Source organism: Elgaria multicarinata, chromosome 5 (assembly GCF_023053635.1).
Source record: "Elgaria multicarinata webbii isolate HBS135686 ecotype San Diego chromosome 5, rElgMul1.1.pri, whole genome shotgun sequence".
Taxonomy (NCBI): domain Eukaryota; kingdom Metazoa; phylum Chordata; class Lepidosauria; order Squamata; family Anguidae; genus Elgaria; species Elgaria multicarinata.
The window spans coordinates 51,898,726-51,919,476 of record NC_086175.1 but is presented as its reverse complement, the minus strand read 5'-3'; the positions used below and the strand labels follow the sequence as shown (position 1 = coordinate 51,919,476).

Here is a 20,751-nt window from a genome sequence, read left to right as displayed (position 1 = left end):
AACATTTACCTGATAGTAAGCCCCATTGAACTCACTAAGATGTATTTTTGAATAGACAAGTATGGATGGGATTGTGCTGTGTGTCTGCAATCAAAAGTACACTTCTGGTACAATCCTAAGCATATTTACTTAGAAGTAAGCCTCACTGAATTCAATTGGGCTCACCGCCAAGTATGCTTATATACAATTATTATTTTTTCTATACTTGGAAGTAGGCCCCATTGAACCCAAGCTAACTTCAAGGTTAAAAAAACCCACCCATAGGATTAGCCTGGAATACAAAGCAAACTCATCTTGCATGGAAGATAAATTGTGGTCTTCTTACTACTATACATTGCATCTTATCACTAAGACCACATTCCTATGAACACTTTCGAGGGAGTAAGCCCCATTGAACACACTGGGAGTTACATCTGAATAGACATGCGTAGGATTTAAGGTTCTCCCAAACAGAAAATGAACAGACCCAGATTATCTTCAGGGTGCTGCATTATGTGTCTTGAGACAACGCCCTGGGAATTTTAATCAGTAGGATTGGCCATCCATGATACACACATTTCTTTTTTGAGTAATGTGTAAGTAGGTTTGTTCTCATGTGTTCCTGTAAGGGGCAATACAAATATTAAAGGTGACCTTTCCATCTAACAAGGAGTTGCAACTTTTGTTTATTAAATTTTAAACCATTGCATGATTCCTTCCTCCTTCGTTATTGGCCCTATCATTAGGTACAGTGAGGCAGTTGCCCTAGCTGATTTTGGGTGTCAGGAAAGAACAGAAAATTGTTAGTTAATTTATTATTATTACTAGCAATGGACCCAGCTTCATGTGGGTTGGAAGCCTCTAAACAGACTTACACAGACTTACATAGAGAGAGCACCATATCTATGGCATCATCTCACACAAATGTGGCAAGTGGATGGGGTAGGCTGCATCAACACGAATTTCAGAGGACCGCTTCCATCCTGTTCCAGCTCCATAGAGTAAGTTGTTTTAAACAAGAACAGGGAAAGCTTGCTGAACATGTATAGTCTACGTGTGATTTTCTTGCCCAAAACTTATTATGCGGTTCGTCAATTCCATTTCAAGTTCTGCATGTGTTCTCCTTATAAGAGGCATCAATATGTGGACAAATGTATCATTTGTGTGCTTTGGTGATTGCCCAGAAGTGTGTTGCAAACAGTTATTCTGAGCTTGCTGTGTTAAGTGCTATGCCTAATGTGAAATGGTTGGGAAGCACATTGGTATAGCCGGGATGGGGTCTATTAGAAATTGCCATAATGTATATGTTCTGCTTCCACATTGACAGGAGTGCCTGAGGGTTGAGAGATCAAATTTCTCCATCTGTTCAGAAGTTGTTTTGTATGCCAAATGGAACGAAAACACTTGATTAGATTTAAATGTCTAATGGAATCTGCTGTCTAGGCAAGAGCTGCACGTCACCCAGAAGCAAACAGACTGATGTAATGGTGGCAGCTCTTATGATTCAATACCTGGCATGCTTCCTGAGGTCTCTACAATGATTTTTATTTGAGTAAGTCAGTAGGACAACTTTAAAATAAGAACACCCCTAACATATGGACCTCCCTCGACTTTTTGATGAATTAGGAAAATGTTCACATTCAAATAAAAGGTTTCATTGGGCAGTATCCTATACTGCTGCTGCACCTTTGCTAGTTCTATTGTGTAAACGGAACTGACCACTAGCAGATCCTGAACTAACCGCAGAGACAAATGGAAATGCTCATTTCCAGAATGGGGCAGGTCAGTCGACACTGCCCATTGAATTTATACATAACTTCATTCAGCTATATTTTTTCAGCATTAAAAGAATGGTCCTCATTTTAATGAAACAAACAAAAAAGAATAATAAGGTAAATACATTGGGTTGTATCTAACGTTAGCCAACGTAAGACTACGAGCATCATCAGACAAGCGTTTTATTGCATGCTCATTACTCCCCACTTTTGGATGACGTTGTCTGCCTCCCATGAGTCTCCCGCTTCTTGCCTTCTTGCTGTTACAAAATAGACCCCTTTAAAATGAAACAGAATGTGCCACCATTTCCTGCTGTGTGCAGGAAAAGCAGCACGATAAAAATGTCCACTGAATGGGCCACGTGGTCATTGTTTACTTCCTCTTTCTTCCCTGAAAGTGGAAGTATTGTAGGACAGAAGCCGGGAGGAAAGCGACAGTAAGGAAATGTGATTTCTCCCGTCTGATGACGTTCCCTGTCATTTCAACGGATATACTCAGAATTTATTTAATTATATGTAATTCAATATAAAAACTCCTCTAAGTGGTTAGAGTAGGGTGAACATTAAATACAACCCATCATCAAACATTTTATCACAATAATAAATCAATATAATTGCAAGAGGCTGAGTGCTCACAGTTATGCAAAAACTTCTTGGCTCCCCTTTACTCATTCTAGGGAGAGATCTCAAGCATATAGGAGAACTTGGGTTCATATAATATCCAGTGCCCTCAACAGGGCTGTATAGGGGGTGTTTATTGAGTGGTCAGGGAGATAGTAAGTAGTGCTGGGCTGAAAATTTAGACCATTCAATTTTTGGCATTTTGTGGAGGGTGGGGAATGAAAACTCAGGTGAAAGAGGGTGGGAGAGGTGAGAATTTTCTTCTTATGGGGACAGGACAACATACATTTTTTAAAAAAAATGTAGCTGGTTGTTGAGGGGACTTTTTTCATTTTTCTTTTTTTCAAAGCACCCCCAGCATTTTCAGGAGCCCAGGAGTTCTTCCTGAGTGCTTATTGGAAAGGGACAGGTCACATGATCTTCAATAATATTCACTTAGAACTGCTGGGCTTCTCCAAATACCAAGGGAAGTGGGGTGGTGGTTCTTTTTAAAAACTGAAAAAATAACAGGCAGGCTCTCAGCAACATTAAAAAGTTGTGTGGAAACCCTGGCCTTCTCCCCAGGGAGAAAATTCTCTGAATTCCCCCCTCCTTGTAAAAGTGGCAGAAAAAACAATGCCTCTTTTGCAGGGAAAAAGTTCCCAAAAATATGGGGCAGGATTCGGCCCAGCACTAATATGAAGTATTGTCCAATTATTATTTCCCTCCTGAAATAATGGGGAGATGTTTGTAGGCACCTGAGACAAATATATGCATATATCTTCTTTTTTGAAAAAAGAATATCATGAATTTCCATCTATAAGCCATAACCACTTGTTATGCTTTCTCACATATATCATAAGAATTCCATAGTCTTTTTTCATCCCCCCCATTTTAATTAAAGTGCATCTATACAGCTTTTAATGATACTCTGGAAAACTGAATGATGGACTGATGAGCTAGGAACAGTATTTTCTGATCACAGGACACTTCTTTCTAAAGAACCTCAAATGTTATATGCATTTTATACTAATTAAAGCATCTGTGTAATGAAGATTCATATTCATGTTTAAAATTTACATTTCCTGCAATTTCACCCATCCTATAATGATCATAAGGCACAATTTCCGTAAAATTCTATTCGGATGCTCAAAATATAAATGAGCAAAATTAATTACACATAGCTTGCAAAAGCATATACTGTATATTAATTATAGCTGCTCATATAAACCACATATGGGTGTACAATCAAAGAGGAACTTAGGTATAAACTCCTGCTGAAATGACCAGGAGGGGATCTACATTAGTATATCAAACGTTGTTTTTACAGTCATTGAACGTTTTGTTTTTGAACGATTTAAAATGTAGCAGTTTTTAAAATGTTTACTTACTTTTCTCTTTCCATGGGAATGCATTCCTTTTGGCCACCCTAAGAAAATAAATGTTTGTTCTTTTTTCCCCGGCTGCCAATTTCCCCTCCCTCTTCTCTCTGAGAATCCCCCACTTACAAATGATCCTGCAGCCTGTCAAAAGTGAAACTAAAAGTGGCTACAAAAAGAGGCTTGAAAGAAAAAAAACCGCTCAAACTTTGGGCGCAGAAATTACATAAACATGCCCCCAGGAATGCGATTGGCTAATTAAGAACTACAGGAAACCAATTTAATACAATTAAATCGGCCACATCATACCAAATAGAACAACTTATTTAAGAGAAGTTCAAAATAAAAACCGGAGAACAGACAATAAAACGTCACAAACTGAACGTCATGTGGCGAAATACTACCAAACGCACACTTAAAAAGGGCAAGACACGTTCTAACTTGACTAGTGTAGATCCCCTCCAGGAGTGGCATGAAACAGCTAAAATTTTCTTAATTTAATTTAATTTCTGTTTTGACTTCAAGATAATTAAGGAGTGTTATCTATGAACTAATTTGCAGATCGCAGGTAAACTTCTTCATGATTGGGGAAATCACACACAATATGAGAATCAAAATATTGTCCATAGTAGACAATGGTTGGCCTTCATTGGATGCCTCTTTTACTGAGATAATAGAATATCAAAACTGTAAGAAGTGCTTAATGGTTCTTGTTTTGTGGCATCTTATGGAACAGTAGTTATGGAGCTGTAACAATAATCACTAGCGAAATGTGTGTTTTATGGCTTACACTTCAGCTTCATTTCTTGAACCTTCACTCACCTTTGTCAATAAGCTATTGACATGTGCTGATCACTAGCTTCTATTCAAGGAGTCTGGGTGGGAATCTACACTGGTGTTATTCTAACGTTTTGAATGGGTTACTGTGACGCATAGCATCACGTGACCCTGGGTCTCCAACATTGTAAATGAGTCGTACTTACAGGTTCTATTTCTTAGTTCCAGCATGGCTACAGATTCATGTGCCTCGTCCTACCAGTAATTCTCCTATCCCTTTCTCAGAGCTGCTGGGTTTGCTCCGCCCACTTCCTGTTCTCCTTCCTTCGCCCCGTTTGCTATCTTATCTGCTACAGCAGATAAATCACACCAGCGTTATACTGTGCAATCACTGACAATTGCATGCAAAGGACTCAGAAGTTTTCCACCTTAGAATCTGCTTTTATTGTGAAGTACTCCCATGCATCCTGCCTAAAAATTTGAATCAAATTGGGTCATTGGTTGATTTTTTATGATTTTTTTTTAACATTTCCCCCCTCTTTGCAAAGGAGCTGAGTAGCGCTCAAAGGATCGCTGTAGCTCCGTGCAGGAAAATTAACAAGGGTCCAAAGTCCAAAAGTCATGACCAGCGGGGCTTAAATGTGGCTGCTGCTAAAACTTTTCAATTTTGTCTCCCATCCCAAGCCTGACCACACCCAACCCTACTTAGCTTCAGCAAAGTGGCTGGCTCCTATGCGTTCAGACATTCCCTGGGACTTGTGTTAAGATGTTTTGGGAGGGAGGGAGTTTGTGTGTGCTTATAATTATTGCTCTGCACTGCTGGCTAGGAATGAGGCAGGCAGTGGGTGGAGCAAACCCAGCAGCTCTCAGAGAAGAGGGAGGGAGAACAACAAAAGGAATTAACAATGTGCCCTGCAGTAACGTTACAGCTACAGAGAACTGATACAGAGAACCACGTTAGAAAGGGACACTAGCAATGTTAAAAGACTAGTGTAGATCCGGCCCAGGTTCCGGAGATGGGCCTACAGTTTGTGTATAACTGATGGGACCCAAAGGGACTACAGCTCAAGGGAAGGGCTGTGGCTCAGTGGCAGGGCACATGCTTTGCATGCAGAAGGTCTCAAGTTCAATCTCTGATATCTCCAGATAGGGCTAGAAAAATGCCTTCATGAAACCCTGGAGATTAGATGGACCAATGGTCTGACTAGATGGACCAATGGTCTGACTGAGTATAAGGCAGCTTCTGATATAATTACAAGTGACTGTTGGCCTTGTGTTTTTGAACTGCACCTTCCAGCAAGACATTGTGGAAATAGAGAAGTTTCAAAAGCTGTTTCTGATATAGGGATGTGCTTAAAAGGGGGAAAGGCTTAACGTACTCAAGATTTAAGAATTCAAGCCTAAAGACCATAGGCAGACAGCACTATTCAGAGTAAGCTTTCTTGTTTGAATATTTTTGTAACATCCTGATTGCAAATGATTGCACTAGAAATTGTCCCATCTTTCTACAGTCCTGGCATAATATCTCTGGTAGAACATTATTATTATTATTATTTATTTATTTATATAGCACCATCAATGTACATGGTGCTGTACAGAGTAAAACAGTAAATAGCAAGACTCTGCCGCATAGGCTTACATTCTAATAATGCTTTGTAGAAGTTGTGGTAGCACAGCTGTCAGAACATCTTATCCTAGGCATTTATTTGCTACGTCAGCAATACTTAGGATTGAACTGGATTGTCCTTGGGAATTGTTCTATGCTTTCGGCTCCAAAAGGCCTAAACTTATCTACACATCTTAACCAACTGTTTTTATTTTGTTTCCATATCTATGTCAAGACCATCTTGCTTCCAGCTGCAGGCTAATTACTTGCTTAAGCTAAGGGCCAATTTCATGCATCCATGCTAAGGGCCAATTTCTCTCTCCCCGCCATACACACACACACACTGCACGTTAATCACAGGAAAAGGGTTTGACAATTCCCTGTTTGAAACCAGGTGTCTACGGGGACTTGCCACCATGAGCAGCTTTTGGCACACCACCACCAAAGACATTTTCTTCACATTTGCCAACCGTTTTCTGCTCTGTCTTTCAGTAGAACAATTTCAGCCCCTCCTTGTGCCTTAGCATGGCCCATACTGCTTTGCCTAACTGGTTTCTGACTCCTTTTCTGAGCTGTCTCTATATTTTCTCTCTGAGATAATGGCTAAATTCACACAAAACAATAAGCTGGGATTTTGGAGAATCCTGGCTTATAGTCAATGACCTATGCAGCCTGTTTGCTGCTGCTTTCCTCCTCTCCACTAGCATGACCACTAGCATGTTGTCTTGACAGGATGCAAACCAGGATGTGTTCTTGATTTATGAATTCTGTCTTGTTTTTCAGTGATGAGGCAGGATCCCTAGTTCAGAAAGTATTTTGAGTTTGTTTAGTACTTGTCCTAGTGGGAAGGAGCAGAGCAGGAGTGAATGAGCTGTATGACCCAGAACACAACTTGGCCAGAATAATATGATTTTCTCTGGAATCCTGGCTTATTGTTTTGTGCTTATTGAACCATGATTTCAGAGAGCTTTGAAGTATACACTGTTTTTGTTTGTTGTAATACCCCTAAATAAGTCGGTGACATCTACAAACTTGACCACTGCATTGCTCACTCTTAACTCCACATTGTTTATGAGCAACTCTCCAATTCCTCTTTTTTAGGGTTACTGATGCTGTTATCCCACGATTGTTGTTTGTTCAGGAGCCTTTGGCAAGGGATTTTGTGACAGGCTTTTTGAAAGTCCACAAAAGACCACCCCTTTCTACCTGCTTTTTGACACTCTCAAATACCTCTAAAATGGCTAGTGAGATAGAACTTAACTTTGCAGAAACAGCGTTGACTCTTCCTCAGCAAGATTTGTCTTTTGATATGCATAGTAATTTTATCTCTAAAAAGGCTGTCCACCAATTTACAGGTACAGACATTAAGATAATTGGCCTATAATTTCATGTGTTTCCCCCTGGATCCCTATTAAAATGGCATTACATTGGCGTTACATTGCAGTCTTCTGATAAGAAGTAAATCTTAGGGACCCCTTAAATACTTTTGTTTGAACATCAGAAATTTCACATTTGAATTCTTTGAGAACCCTTTGGGGGATACTTTCCAGATGTAGTGACTGTTAATTTTGAATTTGTCGTAAGCCCAGTAATCAGCCACTATGAATGCAGGGTTGCGGGGAAGAATGTAATTTTGGTTGAAGAATGCTCACCAGGCCAAGCTGAGCCTCAGAATCACGGGAGGGGACAGCATCGGCATGGGGTGAGTGTCCGCTGAGGCGGGCAAGTTTGCCCACCCGTAGTGTCTTTTTCAAAATTAAATGCAAATAATTCATTCAGCTTCACTTATCTCCTTATGTTCTTTTGGTGTATCTTTAACTTCCCTTTTGTCCAATGGTCCAACCATCTCCCTGGTTAGTTTTCTGCTTCAGATGTACTTAAAGAATGTTTTATTGTTGCTCTGGAAGGTTTTTTTTAGTGAAATGCCTTGAGTCAGTTACTGTGAACAGAATAACAAACACATCAGCTAAATTCCATCTAAATGCACTGTAGAACTAAACTGTCCACTGAATGTCACTTCTTTTTAATCAACTTTTTATGGGATGCATCTAACTGTCCACATAATCAGGGCCTGACGACTCTTGGTAATGAAGTTGTTTTCTCCCTTCTATTAATATTAAACCATTTCAAATAACCTCTTGGAGCATTTTGAACTTTTCAGTTCAGATAAGTGATCAGACAATATATAAAGAACGATAAAATATGCATAAAAATAACAAATTTCTTTGCATTTTGGTAAGGATTCCTGTATTTTATTGCAGTTCTTGTCCTCGGGTCATAAAAGAATGAAAAAATAAATAAAGGCTATAGTGGCAGGATTATCATTCATGCTGTTGATTGTGAAAATCAATACTTTGGATTTTATTTTATAGCCCAATTCTAACGATGTGCATTCCTAAATTGTGGAATGTGGAGTGCGTGAAATAACGAGTTGGAGACATTAGCTGGGTTTTAAACACGGCTACATTTATTGATGGATCTGCAGAAGGGAACCTAAGCAGGCATCTTCTTCTAATTAACTGAAAATGGGCAAGACATTCTCAGCCAAGGGGCAGCGCCTTAAATTTTGCCTTCCCCAAGATTCCCATTTCGGGGTAGGGAGGCCTTCCGTATCACCCCCCCCTCGCGGTATGTAACTGTGAGTGGGTGAGAAAAGGTTGACCTCAGAGTTAATCCTTATTTCCCCAGCTGGGTCGCGGGACTCACAGCTGTTGAACCTCAGATATTTACCAATCACCGTCTGGTGCCTTAGAATGTTCACCGTCCCTCGTCTGGTGAAGATGCCTGCATTCCTGCCATTAATGTGACCGAATTAAACCAATCAATCTATTAATACTCCCTATCTGTCTTGCAGTATGAAGTAGGCAAAAAAAACCCACACCTCACAACCAATTCCAGATTGGGAGCAAAAAATTCCTACTTGGCTTCCATTAAAGGACAACCAGCAAGCCCACACTGCCTACAGGGAATGGAGGGAGGGAGGGAGCCGCGTTACAAAGGTGAGGTAGGGAGGCGCATGAGCCCTTAATAGGCTCCTAGATCCTCCCCAAGTCACGTGGGCCCAGGAGGAGGCCGCAAATCAGTGGCCTCCACGCCTCGTTCCATGCACACCCCCCCCACAACAGCCCCACCCCACCCAAGCTATGCTGGGCAAGGATTCAGGGCGTTTCTGTTAATTTCAGCAGGATATATTTTCAAGCTTGCAGCCTATATTTTAGTTTGCCAAGGACTTGAACTGGTTTCTGCTTGAATGTGAACGATTTCTATAAACTGTTGATTATCCGGTATTCAGCGCAGGAATTCATTAATGCACCCTTCACTTACATTAAGACATCTGACGATTTAATTACATTCAAGTAAGAATCAGTGTCAGTATGGATTTTTTATTATAAGCATATCAGGTGTGATTCTTTTCATATGGTAATTTATATGTGGTATGCTGAACTACTGATGACACCTTGAAAGAACATGCAGGTGTGATGTCTGCTTTTTTTAAAAAAAAAAAACACCCACACATACCCCCCACAAAAACAAATAGTCGCTTGTTATTCACTAACCAAAACTTTTGAATTATATTTCAACTATTATTTATTTTGTACCTAAACCTTTTTGGTTGGTGGGCAGAACAATCCTATAGATGCTGGGAGGGCATTCCAGGGGTCGTAGGATATTGTGGATCCACCCCCACCCCTGCAGCTGTAGACACAGCTATAACCTAAACAGAGGAAGTCTCAATGGAGATGTTCCGTCTCGACCACCCGGATCCCTTGAAGGCACTGCAGAAAGCTCCATGGTGGGTTCTCCTCGGAGGTCATTGTTCTGAAGGGAAGGAAAAGAAAGGGGTGGGGCAGTGGGCAGGGAAGGGAGGGGAGAAGTGGATGTGCTTGATCCATGAGCCATCCCTGCCCAATGAGAGGTAAAGAAGAGATGGTTTCAGAGGCCCATCTAGCTTAAACTGCATTTAAGGAACAGGTAGCTGTAAAAAAAAGCCTCCATCATTCCATTTGCCCTGCCTGGTTCTTGCTGGCAGGGCATTGTATGGGCACAGGTCTCCAATCTCAGACCCCTCCATCTAAATTGCAGCAATCTGTATGATTGTGCTCTCATTCTAAAAGAGAGAGGGAGGGAGAGGGGGAGAAAAGAATAAATATAATTACAGTGCTGAAAGAAAGAAACAGTTGTGGTAGTACACAGATAGGGATGTGGACTCTAAATTACATGATCATGTAAGGAGCTTTGTTGAAACCTTTTTGAGCAGTTGGAAAGAAATTTGTTATGCTTTGATTGCATATTAATGAATTGATTTAAATCAATTCAAATTGGTTCTGTAAGCTGCCTTGGGTGCCATTTTTTGGTAGAAAGACGGGATATAAATAAAATAAATAATAAAGAAGGAAAACACCATTGCTGTTTTTATAGATTCTACATGCCATGGTTTGGACAATCACTGGAGGGCTGGAGGACCCTGCTACCCAGCTTCCCATGGGCCAGATGACATCAGGGGGCTTGGCCCCACCTCCTCATGTCAAAACGGCATGGCCACACCTCAGACCTCATTTGATCCTCTATTCTGTGCTTCCTCCCTCTGGGTAAAGGACATGGAACAAGAAAAGCCTTTGTTTCCTGGCAACCACATTTGGACACACCCATCCTCCCAACATGACTGCTGGGATCAGGCTTTCACTACCCTGTGCCTTTTCCCTGTGGGTCAGGTAGAGCCTTTGCTTTCTGTCAGCCTTCTTGACACAGGTGCCCTGGAATGGCACCTTTTGGTCCATGCCTTCTCACAATGCTTGGAGTACACAGGGCAGGTGAAGCTGCTGCTCCCTCAACTGTCTTATTATATCCAATCACAGATTGGGTACAAAGAGATTCCCCTGTGTGCCACTCACCCTCAATTGGGAAGGGAAGAGACACTCAGGGAAATCACCTTGTGATAACAAAGGGGAGTCCTCTGCCCACTTCCTCCTCACAGAGCCGCCCAATAGCCTCCATGTGAGGAGGCAGAACTTGGGGAGGGGCCTGTGGAGGAGCCTGAGTCTCCAGTTTGGAGGTAGCCCTCTCCTGATGTTTGTTGTCTGGTATTACACTTTATATGGTTTTAATCAGTTTTTAAAAGATCTCCTTAATTTACTGATACTACTACTGTATACCTAGTAATTAGGGATGTGCTCCGGTTCTCTTCGGTTCAGAGAAGCAGGAGCGAGGCAGCCTAATTCACCTCCAGAAAAGGCGGAGGCGAAGAGAGTCAGGGGGGCTGCGGATCGAGGCGAAGAGGATCGCCTCAATCCGGAGCTTCACCTGAAGGGGGGGGAAGGGGGACTAATCTGGCGCTGCCAGCGCCGCCATCCATGCAGCGCCGCCGCCGGCGGCACCACGTAAGGGAGCAGGGAGGAGGGACGCTTACCTTCCTCCATCGCGGGCTTCAATTGAGGCCCCGGTTGAAGCCAGAAGTGAAGGCCGAGACCTCTTCCGGCTTCAACCGGGGCCTCAATTGAATCCCGCGATGGAGGAAGGTAAGGGGGAGGGGTGGGTGGGTGGTTTCTCTTGCGCCACCGCCGTCCATATAGTGATGGCGGCGAAGCCGGATCTCGCTCCGCAGAGCGGAGTGGGAGACGGGCGGAGTGGCGCGAAGAGGATCGGGCCCGATCCGGATTTTCCGGATTGGGCCACGAAGTGGATTGGGGCGTCCGTGCACACCCCTACTAGTAATACCTATGTGAAACAAAAAGTCTGGGGCAGGGGGGAAGATGAAAAGATTTTATTGCTCAATAAAAGCTTTTTTTGTGTGTATCTTCATTTTTGGATGGGGAATGAATGGGGCAACCTTAACTCATAACACTGCAGACAAAGGGCTACTCCTTCTATTTAAATAGATGAGGAAGCTAGGGAATCTCAATGTGAAACCTTGTGTAGGAGAAGATCCCTGTGGGAGCTGATTGTCAGCAAGAGATGACAAGATTGGAGGAAGAGTGTAGTGCTGTGAAACTAGGAAGGGAGGGTAAAGCAAACTACAAATATATCCATTTGGAGTCTAATTATTTTTGAGACCTTTTTATTGTCTCCATTTAGTGACCCAGTCATTTTGAACATTTGGGATATGTACTGAATTGGCTGTTGGAATTCTTGATTGATTGATTGATTGATTTCTGGCTTTCTGCTGGTTCTTGGCCAGATTAAAATATGTAATTTGGGTTGTATTGCTTTTATTCCTTGACAGTATGTGATCAAATTTTCTATGAAACAAGTATAAATAGAAATCATTGTCAACAGATTATTGGCATCTATGTTTGGCATGAGCCAACTAGAAGATTCTGGCCAATGTACCAAATGAAAACGGAGTTATAAATTGCCCAATTATAGATTACAGAATTTGGGCTTCTCTGGGTCTGAAACACCCTGAAGGGTAACCAACTGGTTCAAACAGAGACAAAATACCACCACAGATTCAAAGTTAAACTGAAATGGCTGGAACACTCTCTTTGAGAAACAATATTGTAAGTGTTTTCACAGTGGTTACATGAGCAGATAGTTTTCTACAAATAATGTGGTATATGGAGTCTTTGTATTAAATGTTTTTTTTATGACTGACTGACTAACTCGAAGAGCCTACATGATGATATTGGTAGAAGTGAGATGAGATGTTCAATAAATGTAGGTTAAACAGAACAAGAAGCTGGCGCAAAAGAGCAGCAAACAAAAGAGCGACTTGGGCCTTAGCTAGACCGAGCTTTATCACAGAGCGAACCCCGGGATTGTCCCTGTGTGTCCACATGATGAGCAGGGGATCCCGGGATCAGGGAGGGATCATCCCTCCCTTGCCCCGAGATAGAGCCCTCCCCTTTGGGCCCGCTTTTTCCACGGTCTCGTGCTGAGCCCTGGACTGTGGAACATGTCGCCCGTTGCCGCAGTTTGACCCAGCTCAGCATAATTCCTCGCGCAGAGCCGGGAGCTGCGCTCATTGGGAGTAGGGTAGGGGGGAGGGGGGAAATAAAGTTACATTTTTTAAAAAAAAAATAAACCTACCTTTAGCACATGAGCATTCATGCGCTCTGTCTTCTTTAAAAATAAAAAAATGGCGGCCACAACGCCTCTCTTCCTGAGGTCGTCATGCCTCACATGTAAATGGAGGAGGGATCTCGCGTTAATCGCAACGCGAAATCTTCATTGCTCCATCGTGGACTATCAGGTAGGTCTAGCTGAGTCCTTGGATTACTACCTCTCTGGCTAAGTGATTTGACTTTCCCTCGACATCCTCCTGCGCTGTACTTAATTCGAAATTTTGAAGTTAAAATACGTTGAATATTTCCATTTGAGCCTCTCCTTCATGTTAGTTGAATTTAAACGGGTAAGTTCAACACTTCTCTTAGCACTCAAATGGTTGAATGGAATCCAGAAGCTGACAAGAGCCTACAAAGTAATAGAGATAAGGTTAACGTAAAAGATCAACTAAAATGTAAAGTTTAAAACTTTGAAACTAAGCTTAAACTACAAGAGTTAATTAGAATTAGGCACTAAAATAATTCTAAGTGCAGAAATGAGACTAAAAGAGTCAGCTTAAAAGTTAAAGTATAAACACTTAACTGACTCCAAGCCCATAGTTAGACAAATCCTTGGTCCTAGCAAAGAAGCAAGGGGAAAGAAGCAAAGGTGAAGCACTGGCTTTTTATGCTCTTTTTCTGGTGAGAGACGGGGGCTACCATGGTGGGATTCATCAGTCAGGAATGAAGTATCCACCTGTCTCAAGTGCCTTTGTTTGGGTAGCATCTCTCCCTTGATAGATTCCTACCTGGTAGATCTTATTTAAACCTCTGGCCATCGTAAACATTATTGTCAGTGTTCTTAGATCATTTGTGTCACCTTCATCTCATTGCTGTTTGTTCACTGGCTGTGTCCCTGTCAAGAATTCTCTACCTTGTTATCCTTTCAGGTGCTGTTCACATGACCCTATCAAGGCCATCCTTCCAATTACTGGGAGTGTCCAAGTCTTGTTCTTTCATCTTCTGCACCTGCTAGGCCTTCAGCCAAAACAATCTCCATTGTTTCTTGCTATCTTTTCAGCAAGCGACATCAGTGCATGTCAACTGCTCTGTGATTTCTCAGCACAAACACATACTTCGCTTTCACAGCTTTGCCCACAAGGGCTGTCAACTACAATAACTTAGCCTACAACAGATGGTAATTACCAATTAATGATGTCTCTTGGCAACCTAATGTACACCTTCAGCAATGGGGCTGGCCAGTCTTCTGATCTTTTCCATTCAACTTAGGGCAAGATTTCACCATTAGGCAGGCTTGTAAGCAGGCTGCTGTCTAGGAGTGTTCCCTGTTTTTCATTCTCTCCAGCTCTCTCCCCACATGCCCTGTACTGTCACCTTTTCCTTCAAGTTCCCCCTCCAAATTCTGCATGGCCACTTGGTATGGTACTATAAGTTAAAGCTAATTTTAGCCTGCTGTATCCAATCAGGAAAGCATTTTCAGGTCATAGGGCAACAGTACATCACCCATACTTTTCTGTCAGCTGCAAGCATAACCATAATATTTCATACAAATTCATGAGAGCACAGGTGTCTCTCTTGCCAGCCCTTTTGTTAGCCAAGTAAGGCCTTCACTGTTTCCCAAAATTTACCTCACTATTTCTTTTTTTTTGTTTCTTTGAATTGCAATAGTATTGATTGATCTCCAAACATATTTATTTGTTTAGAAACAACTGAATGTTCTGAGAAAAAAACCATGAGTTAATTCTGTTAAGATACGTCTGATACTCTTCTAGCTTAAATAGGTAACACTCCTTCATTCATTTTCAGTTCTGGGGCTTGCCAGTTCAGTTTTTATTTTTCCAAATTAAACAGAAAATGGAAGAAACTTTTGCAGGAGCCAATTTCAGAGGTAAGACTGAGCAATCAGTAACACTGATATTTACAGCAGCTTACATTAGGAAAACCTCACAAATTTGCCCCACAGGATTTAACTTAGAAACTTCTAAAGGAAGTTTAAAGCATGTTTGAAAGCTATTTTGTCATTGGAGATTATGGAATACAAAATAATTGGGCATAGACTGAGGCCCAAATTGCAAAGGAAAAAGGTGAGAGCATCTGCTTTTTCTTCCTCTTTCTCAGTCATCCAGAATTGCTTGAAGGTTGCAAGATGTCATTGTCACCATTCCCAGAAGTAATCTCCATCGAAGAAGAAAACAATTTCCCATCTCAGCCCCAAAGCTACTGTTTAACTTGGCTTTCTTCAAGGTCTTCTGTGAGGCCAATCAGAAAAAAATGTACCCAACTAGACTTGCCACTGAATTCAAGATGAATTTGGAAGCTCCTGCTCTGGCAAAGCATTTTAGTGACATTTTTTTTCCAGGGATAACAAGATGGTGTTCACACAAGAGTTAAGTGTGGTGTGGTGGCTAAAGTTTTGGACTGGGAGTCAGAGGATCTGGGTTCTAGTCCCCACTCGGCCATGGAAACCCACTGGGTGATTTTGGGCCAGCCACAGACACTCAACCCAACCTACCTCACAGGGTTGTTGTTGTGAGGATAAAATGGAGAAGAGGAGGAGGATTATGTATGCCGCCTTGGGTTCGTTGGAAGAAAGAAGGTGGGATATAAAAGTAATAAATAAATAAAATAAAGATAAAATAACTCCCTGAAGTGACATATGCGGTTTCTGCACAGGCAGAATATCTAAGGAATTTCAGGAGAAGAAAGAAAAAACTATTTGAATAAGAGTAATTAAATTCTTCAGGGGTAATTCCCCCTCTATTTTGCCACCAAATATTCCCAAGCAACATTCAAGGAGATTTTGTGTAGCTTTGTTCAGGTAAAGCATCTCTATGAATGCTGAGTGAAGCTTGAAGCCTAGCAATACAAATAGCAAAAAAAAATTTTTTGTACATTTGTGTAGCCAGAAAAAAGATGAAGTGGGATCCGAATCTGAAGATAGTGGGGAGGAGCCTGAAAAGATTAGGTTTCCCCAACCTAGAGTTGGGAAAGCTAGAGTTCCCAGAGGCAGTTAGTGCCAAAGAGGCACCCATGTTAGGAGATCTGGCATAGAGGAGATCACCGCCAGTCCATCATTGCAGGAGGAGAGAAGTTCTGCCTCTAAGGCAGAAGCTGAGTGACAACCTAGCCCCCCAAAGCATCGCTGTCTCAAAAGGCAGGCCAATAGGACTCATCTAAGAAGGAGTGCTTGATTACAAAGGAGGACTCCTCAGGAGTATGGCCCTTCTCGCAAGAAGGACTTTTGCCAGAGGGGCTGTAATGCACTGCAGCTGAGCCCTGGGTGGGGCTCAGAAGGTTCTGGCTACATAAAGCTTCAGTTTAAGCTAGTCAGCACTGGAATGACATTGTTTATTAGTTCTGAGTGTTTTGGACCTTGCCTTGTGATTGACCTTCTATGCTATTTTCCTTTGGGCTCCACTTTGACTCTGCTTCTAGACTGTGTATGGTCACTTACTGCTGAACTGTGTTTTGGCTTTTGGTTGTATCTGGACCACTCCTGCCTTTGCCTGATTCCATGCTGGTCTGGAAGTTTATGCATGACTATTTGCCTGCTTTGTTGCCTTGCCTTTTGGATTGCCCCATAACTTGGTCTAATGCTGAGTCTGATTCAGTTATAGAAGGACACTGTCTCTCTTTCCTGCCCCATTCAAATTAATGGAGTAGTGGTGGGGAAAGACACTGTGAAGCTAAAAAAATTAAGGGTGCCATAGGACACTTACAAAGAGAAAGTGTGGGGATCAGCTCCCCCTACATATCATTGCTTTTTATCCCTGCATCCCAAGCTGCTTTGACATCCAAGGAAGTGCTGATGATCTCTGGCTGCTAAACAAGCATAGTCTAGCCTTGGGCATCTCTGATACTAGACTAGATGATCCCTGGCTAACACAGGCTTTGCTCAGCTGGGAGAGATCACTCTCCTGGCAGTGCAAAGCATTTGTCAGCTTAGGGAGCCAGCAATTTTTCCCAAGTGTCTGTGTTAATCCTCACTGGAGAAAAATTCAGGAACTCATCTCTCCTCCGTGGCAGGCTATAATGAGCTCCCAAGGATCTTTTCTGAGCTTAAATCGTCACCAGCATCTCTCATATCAGGCAACCTTTTATCATATATATTTTGTACTGATCTGCTATCTTATGCTGACTTTATTTTGAAATGTTGCTTGCTAAAACTATGTAAGAAAATTTGTGTGTAGGGTGAGAGTGGCCCAATGTAGAAATTTATCTCTGTAAGAACAGAATTAGACAAAATGTGTCTTCTCAAGACCCCCAGGTTGGCATATTTGTGTTATGTTTGGATGTTAGTGTGGACTTTAAGAACAGTTGTAGAGACAGGGAAAGTGTGTTAGGAGACTTTGATCATATGCAATTAGTCAGACAATAAGTGGAAAAAACAATGCACAAGTAAGAAGATAACAAAAAGCAGGACTTTTATTTGGTGTGAATCAGACTATTGTCAGTACTATCCCAAGGTAACAAGTCAGGAGACAACTCAGTCTGTGTCCCCTGCACTTAAAAATGTGCATGGGATTCAGGCCAGTATGTTTACTCAAATAAGTAAGCAGCTGAATATAAAATGCATGTACTGTATAACTTGATTTAACTCAAATTTGGGTTAGATATGTTGGTCAGTAAGCCAAGATTAAACCACAGTTTTGTGGTTTACTTATAACAGGAAACTGTGGTTTAAAGAATCCAAAGCACGAGCTTCACTACTGCTTTATAATAGTTTATACCAGTATTGACAACTGTTTAGGGTGACCATATTTGGGAAACCAAAAAAGAGGACACCGAGAGTGTGTGTGTGTGTGTGTGTGTGTGTGTGGAAGCAGCTTTCTGAGTCCTGCAGAAAGTACGTTCTTCCCCCGCCACCTTAAAGAACCCGATTGGAGTGGAGGAGGGGAAAGGATTTCATTCTGCACCACCACCATCCACTCCAATTGGGGCCTTTTCTATAATGTCCACGAATGACCCACTTTCCCCTTTAAGACCTCAATTGGAGCTCGGGGTGGGGGAATGATGTGCCTCAAGAAAGCATGTCACTCCCTCCTGCCATGCTAATGGCAGCCTTAAAGGGGAAGGTGTGTCATTCCAGGACATTATTGAAAATTATAGAAAATCCCCCCTGACACCATGGAAAGAACAAAAACCAGGACAAATCCGGGGAAATCCTGACAGTTGGTCACCCTACAACTGTTGGGGCCCAGGACACATTCCATATACCATTTTCAAACTCCTTTCAAAGTGTTCTATCCTGCTTGAAGTAGATCTTGCCCAAGTTAGAAGAACTGAGGCACACAATAGGAGGGACGAGGGGGAGAGTGTAGGCCCAACTCTCATTTTCAGCTTAATAAACTATGTTTGTTTTGTTTTAATTGGCCTGGTACAAGTTCTGCTAAATAGCTTAATCGGTTTTGTTCAAATTGAACAGGAAAATTCCAGGACTTTACAGTTACTTATATAATACTAGGAGAACTGAAAATTCTACCCCATGTTGTCTACCTGTATTAGAAATTCTCTTTGTGCAGCTTTCTAAATCTTATGTGTGCTTACTGTGTTTAAGAGACTGTTGAGAAGAAAGCAATTGAAACTCATGCAGATTAAGCCTAAATAAGCACTGCAAATGGTCAGCAAAGGTCAATGTGGTTAAGTAGGAATATGCACAGGCTGAATAAAAGTCTAAAAGCTTTAAAATGGCAAGCAAACGATTAAGAACTGTTAGGTAGGCTCAATAATTAGCAGAAATAATATTGGAAGTGTTTGTTCCCATTTTTAAAATAATATATGGTAAAATAAATTGCCACAGTACCTTAGGCTATGCATGATGAATAGGGCCCTGCTGACAAAGTACACATTACTCTTCCATTAAGTGCATCAAGAGTGCATTCTTTAAATGTGCACATAGTGTGACCATACGGGAAGGAGGACAGGGCCCCTGTACCTTTAACAGTTGTATAGAAAAGGCCATTTCATCAGGGTCATTTGTATGCATGCAGCACCTGGTGAAATCCCCTCTTCATCACAACTGTTAAAGCTGCAGGAGCTCTGCCCTCCTTTGTATCTGGTCACAGGGCTCCAGCAGCTTTAACGCTTGTGATGAAGAGGTAATTTCACCAGGTGCTGTATGCATACAAATGACCCTGCTTAAATGCCCTTTTCTATACAACTGTTAAAGGTACAGGGGCCCTGTCCTCCTTCCCATATGGTCACACTAGTACACATCATTTATACACATTTTTGGGATATACAAATCAGATTGCAGTCTCATAAATATGTAGATTTCGTCTCACAAGTTGATGTATGCTTCTTGGGGTCAGCGGTGCCCTCAGGACAGGCCTTTGGGGCAGATGACCAGGGCCCTACTCAGACGAATGTGCAGGGGAGTCCCCAAATACAGCTGGATGCCTTTTGAAGTAAATGAAGGAGTAGACAGTGCCATTTAAAATGGACTGTGTAACAAAATTAAATGCAGAGTATAAATTTACCTAACTGCACCACTGGTGGGGACTTAATATATGCAGCACACTGCCATAAAGCCATTGGTCAAGTAGATATAAGCTTCTTTGTACCAAATGGGTTTCCTGACCCTTTTTTAAATGCATTTCAGCTGCTCTTATTTCTGTCCAAAATAAAACACTTTTAGTGGCTTTAACAGCCAGCTGTGCTTTCCCCAGAGATAAGGGTAAACAACATGTTAGATCAATTAAATATACAGTATGTACACTGGGAAAATATCACTGACTATAGAGATGGAACTGAAAGAGGGGAAAAATCATTTCATTTACTTCACTTCTGCACTGCACAATAGCCAAAGCTTTCTGGGCAGTTCACATAAATTACAAAACAAAAACATAATATAACAAAGTTTAACAAATAAAATTAAAAAAAAACAATTTTAAACAGCTAAAAATAATACATTTATTCATTTAAGCCAAAATGAAACGGTTTTGTTTAAAATTGTTGAGATATGAACTGTACATCTGGAACAAATCACAAATCGGCATGTGTGGAATAATCTTCCCCCTTAGCAATTTTGTCAGTGTTATTGAAACTATGATGACAAATTTGTTTCAGTTAATTTTTGACCAGAATTACTATCCAATTCATTTTAATTTCATATTCATTTATGACATTTCTCTACCACCCAATAGCCAAAGCTCTCTGGGCAGTTTACAAAGATTTTTTAAAAATAAAATACAATATTGAACATAATATAAAAACTATTTCGATACAAACATATAAACAGGCAACACACACATATACATCTAAACAATTTTAACAATCACCAATAAGAAATATGTCCTGAATCAAACACAGACCTGAATGCTATCTGCTTTTTGAAGTCTATACATTTCTGAGTTTGTGAAATGAGCCATGCAACAACAAAATGCATACATTTGAAAACATGTCCACAAAAATATTCATATGTTTCCGGGGGGGTGGGGGGGAATGGACCCAAAGCTCACCATCCGATATAGACTCAGGTTGGAACAAAGTTCAAGGAAGCCAGAGAAACCTGACAAGTTCACATTTTGCTAATTTGCGTATCCCTAATTGAAACATATTTGGGAATGATCGTTCACTCTGCTTGCGTGTGCCATTCTTGGACTCAGCTTTATGTTGGTTCCTATTTAAATTAT

The 20,751-nt window shown here is 41.5% G+C and overlaps 1 protein-coding gene across 2 annotated transcripts in view; it reads left to right on the top strand.

The window, feature by feature from the left end:
* NLGN4X (neuroligin 4 X-linked) overlaps window positions 1–20,751 on the top strand; it is a 218,376-nt gene that overhangs the window by 22,056 nt on the left and 175,569 nt on the right. The window lies entirely within an intron of this gene.